This window comes from Canis aureus, chromosome 7, assembly GCF_053574225.1.
Source record: "Canis aureus isolate CA01 chromosome 7, VMU_Caureus_v.1.0, whole genome shotgun sequence".
Classification (NCBI taxonomy): domain Eukaryota; kingdom Metazoa; phylum Chordata; class Mammalia; order Carnivora; family Canidae; genus Canis; species Canis aureus.
In genome coordinates this window covers 60,223,384-60,228,412 of record NC_135617.1, presented here as the reverse complement: position 1 = coordinate 60,228,412, position 5,029 = coordinate 60,223,384, and the positions used below count along the sequence as shown (strand labels likewise).

General features: G+C 48.3%; 1 long non-coding RNA gene across 1 annotated transcript; it reads right to left on the bottom strand.

Moving 5' to 3' along the window:
* Positions 1 to 728: 728 nt before the first annotated feature.
* Positions 729 to 3,123, bottom strand: LOC144316880 (uncharacterized). Its single transcript, XR_013382714.1, has 3 exons — positions 2,949 to 3,123; positions 1,984 to 2,075; positions 729 to 1,015 (listed from the first exon to the last, which is right to left on the bottom strand). It is a non-coding gene; the product is annotated as an uncharacterized LOC144316880 (long non-coding RNA).
* Between the last annotated feature and the right edge of the window lie 1,906 nt (positions 3,124 to 5,029).

Below are 5,029 nucleotides of genomic sequence, written 5' to 3'. Positions count from 1 at the left end.
TCAAAAAGAAATCACAGGGCAAATGTAAAAGTATTTGAATTGAATAACCACACACAATATAGCAACATTTCTAGAATGCAGTTAAAGCAGTATTTAGCAGTAAATTTATAGCTTTAAGAACTTACACTAGAAAAAGAACATGCCAGATCAAAAACCTAAATGTCCAATGTGAGAAATCAGACAAAGAAGAGCAAACTAAACCCAAAGCAATAAAAAATAAGGAAATAATAAAGATTAGAATAAAAATCAATGAAATAGAAACGAGGAGAACAATAAGAAAAAAAGCAATGAAACTAAAATGTAAAGATTAACAAAAATGATAATGCCTTTAGATAGACATGCCATGGGGGAGGGGAGAAGAAAATATGAATTACTAAAATCAAAATGAAAGAGGGAATATCACTGCCAATCTCACAGAAATTAAAAGGACAATAAGGGAATACTATGAACAACTTTATGCCAACAAATTTGAGCACTTAGATGCTTAACATCATCAATCATTAGAGAAATGTAAATTAAAACCCCAAAGAGATACCACCTTAGAACCACTAGGACAGCTACAATCAAAAAGATAATAATAAGTGCCGATGAAGATGTGGAGAAATTGGAACCTTCATACATTGCTGGTGGAAATGTAAAATGAAATTGAAAATTTGGCAGTTTCTTAAAAAGTTAAATGTAAAATTGCCAGATGATATAGCAATTCTTCTCCTAGGTATATACCCAGGAGAAATGAAAACTTCTGTCTGCATAAAATCCATGAATGTTTTTAGCAGTTTTATTCACAACAGCCAAAAAGCAGAAATCATTAAAACGATCAAATGCTGGTGAATGGATGGATAAAATGTGGTATAGTCGCACAACAGAATACTATTCGGGCATAAAAAAGGAAAGAAATACTGATACATATTAAAACATGAATCTCAGAAACGTCATGCTAAGTTGAGCAAACCAGACACAAACCACCACACGTTGTATTCAGTCCATGTATATGAAATGTCCAGGAAACGTAAATCTGTAAAGACAGAAAGTAGATCAACGACAGTCTGGGGATTGACTACAAACAAGCAAGATGATGGAAATGTTCTGAAATTGGATAATGGTGATGATTCCACTACTATATATGTTAACTAAAAGTCTTAAACTGTACATTTAAAATAGGTGAATTTGGGCAGCCTGGGTGGCTCAGCGGTTTAGCGCCACCTTCAGTCCAGGGCGTGATCCTGGTAGACCCCGGATCGAGTCCCACGTTGGGCTTCCTGCATGGAGCCTGCTTCTCCTTCTGCCAGTGTCTCTGCCTCTCTCTCTCTCTCTCTCTCTCTCTCTGTCTCTCATGAATAAATAAATAAAAACTTAAAAAAAATAAAATAGGTGAATAGTATGTGAATCATACTCAATAGAGCTCTTTAAATTATATACATGTATTGCATGTAAAATACACATTCACTAAAAAAAACCCCGAATATTTAAAGGATGAGATAAAATTAATGTAACATAATTTCTAGTAATTTCTTCCTGAACCCTTCCAACTCTGGAGACCACTACACTCAATTAGAAGGAGGAGCAGGTGGACCAATCATTGGAGATGTGGGCCCTGGAGCCAGGCTGCTTAGGTTAAAATCTTAGCTCTGCCATCTACTAGCTGAGTAACTGTGAGGAAGCAATGTAAGTTCTCTGAGGCTCCCTCTTTTTGTTTTGTAAAATGGGGATGATGAGAATAATAATTAAGCAGAATATCCAGGGGCTCTTTGGAGCGGGCCCGTGGGGAGGAGCCACTCCCAACGCATCCCTGGAAGTAACAGTGGACACAGGTCCATTGCCCCTTAGAAGTCTTCCTCATTCCCAACTCCTAGGCAAGTCAGACTCACCAAACCAATCCATAAAGCACCTGCTGTGTACTTAGCACCGAGCACTCAGGTTTGAAGGATGGTGTTTCTCTACTCCAGACACATCATAGGTTTACAGAGTCTAATGAGAACTTACCTCTATTGTGCGGACAGGGAAACTGAGGTCTAGAGAGAAGACAGTAACTCAGGAACACTGGCAGGACTGGAGGTTCCCATGGCTGGAAAGAACTTTGAAAAGAAAATGTCAAAAGCGCAATGGCATTCTGAGTAGCGCAGGGAAGAGAGGGGGAGTGAGCTGAGGACAGTGGGTGGTGCACAGAGCAGGGTGTGGATGTGGACATGGGGGAGCCGCAGCCTGGTGCTCTGCTCAGAGCCGCCGCTGCACCAGCAGCTCCAGTGGAGCAGGGAAGCTGGTGGAGGGTGGGCAGGGCTCTGAACTCCCCAAGACTTGTCAGTGAGGCTCACTGGCTCACCCCGCCCTGGGCCTGCGCTCCGTCCTCTGTGCCTCCACCAGCCTCCTCGAATCCCTGCTGGCTCCGAGAGACTGTCCAACTCCAAGTTTATGACCTCAGATTGGAGCTGTTCCTGGGCTGCTTGGGCAGACCTGACTGCCCCCAGCTCGGGTCCTAGCTGAGCTATCGGGGGGCCCCAGAGTCAACTGCCTTGCAAGCCTAGAGAGAGCTGCAGCCGCATGGACTCTGCCCTGGTACCACCACCCTGCACAGAACCGGGGAGTAGTGGGGTGCAGGGTGGGGTTCCAGTAGCCCAACCTCTTTCCATTCTAATTTGCAGCACCCCCTCCAGCAATCATTCACAGAGTAAGCTCATGATCAACCTCTAAAAATCACTTCTATCTAAACTTGACTTCTAGCGGTCACCCCCCTCTGAAAATTAGGGTTCCAGCCAGAGAATTTTGGAGGCCCTCCCACCCCAATCTCCCCAGATGACAGCTTCTTCCTTCTTCCCAGCTCCTCTCAGCTATCCCATCCTCTGTGCATGGTCTCTGCCTAACCCTCCCTCATCTCACTGACTTTTGGCCACCTCACATGCAGGACAGGGCAGAGGGATTCAGGAGGATGCGGGGATCACCCCAGGGCTAACCTGCTCTGTGTTCCCAGGTCTGCCCTTTAGCGTGGTATCTTTGACAAGCTGTTTGACTTCTCTGTGCCTCAGTTTCTCCATCTAGGAAGTGAGGGTAATAATGGTACCAATTTCTTATGGTTACTGAGAAGACTGGGATGGAGAGTGGCATTATTACCCCCTCCCCCCACAGACCCTCCCCATCCAGGCTTCAACCTCTTCCTCCCAACACAGACATGGGAATTGCACAGAGAGTTGAGACACAGATAAGTAACATTTCGGTTGACCCACTGACATCCTGAGAGCTGAGGCCAGCCCTGTGTTCGAGCCAGCTTGCTCTGGCTTTGGACACTTACAAACATCCCTTCCCAACTTCTCATTCATGGACTCCAGCTCAGGAGACTGAAATCAACCTTAGCGAGAGTATGGACACCAAGGGTATTGACAAATGCTACAAATAAGGACTTTCCCCCCAGAGAGCCAGTGGTTAAGCAACTACCAGCACACCGCTACCTGGGGGTCAGGGGACCCTGAGCACTGGATAAGCCCCTGGGAAAGAGCCAGAGGAGCCCCGGAAGAGCTGTGGGTAGAGCTGGCCTGACCTACCTCCTTCTTACCCCCCTCCAGCCCTCCTCCCACTGCAGCCCTGCGCCTGGACCCCTAAGGTGGCTCCTGACTGCGGTCCCCACGCCCACTCAGCTCTCCTCCAATCTCCCCTCCACTAGCCTAGCAGGCAACAACCCCTCAGCTCTCAGCTCCGCTGTTAGGATGAAGGCAGCCCATCAGGCTCCGCAGGCTCTGCCCACTTTCCTCCTGCTCTTCCTCTGAGTACTGCCTGTCCCTGCCTTAGGGCACCTGTTACCTCCACCTAAGGTGCTCTTCCCAGCTTTCACGCCTGCTTCCAGGACAAACTCCCCATCTGCCTTCAGAGCTCAGTGTTGGGAGGGTGAGGGGTGGGAGAGACCTTCCCTGACCTCTCACCCCACCCTGGGAAACAATGCTTATCACTGTTTTTATCCTTCTGTGTGTGTGTGTGATTGTTTCGAGTCTTCCCTGCTGCAGAGATGGTGAGCTCCGGGAAGGCGCTAGCGTCGGGCTTGCTCTAGCAACCCGGTACTCCAGCACTAACCTGCAACGCAGGACCTGGTAAATATTTGCCAAATGGATGAATGAAGGAGGAATGATCCAGTCGGAACAACTGACTTTGGGGAGTAAGAGACTGCTTTCAAATCCAGTGGCGGTGGAGCTACACTTGGGCAGTGTCAGAGTCTATGAGTCACTGCGGCACCTAGAAACCTCCGCTTCCTCTTCTGTGAGATGGGATGATAATGGCAATCAGGTTCTTGGCATAACCCCAAGGTTGCTGGGAGATCGGATGTTCAAATGGACTCAAGCGACTTCTCTGAACTGTCCAGCCAACTCATGAGAGGGCTCGGGCTAGGTTCCAGCACTGCGGCTGCAGAGCTGGGTCAGGTGGGAAAATGCACTCTGTCTCCTTGAGTTTCCGTCTCCCCAGCCTGCTCCACGATGCAGCAGCGGGAGGGCTGAGTGCTCGGCCCAAGCCTGGGATGGAGTAAGCCTGGATGGAGCTCAGTGGGTGGCCACTGTGACTGTGATCTTCAGCTCCAAATCCATTTTATACAGAAGCTGGATGTGACTGTGATCTTCAGCTCCAAACCCATTTGCTTATTGAGAAACCAGAGAATGATATTATAGTACGTGCATTTCTGGACCAGGAGGATAGGTCAGAGTTTGGAGAGAGGTCTCCCGAGCATCTTTTCTGTGCCAGGCGCTGCACATACAGGGAGCAGCTGGCCATCCGGTCTGCCGTAGGTGGTTCCTTCCACAGGAGCAACTCAGGAAGGAGATGAGGCTGACCACAGTGGGGGCATCTGGGCAGGCCCTGGGTATAGGCAAACAGGAACCCGGGGGCGATCGGGATGTTCATGTAATGTGGCTGACTAGGAACAGCACAGTGGATGCTCAGAGCTCAGCCTCAGACCACAGGGAAATAGGGCTTCCTGCCTGGAGAGGCCAATGCTGAGCATTGGATCGGAGTTCTGGGGAGGAAGGTACCATATTCTAAGCATCTTCTAAAGGCC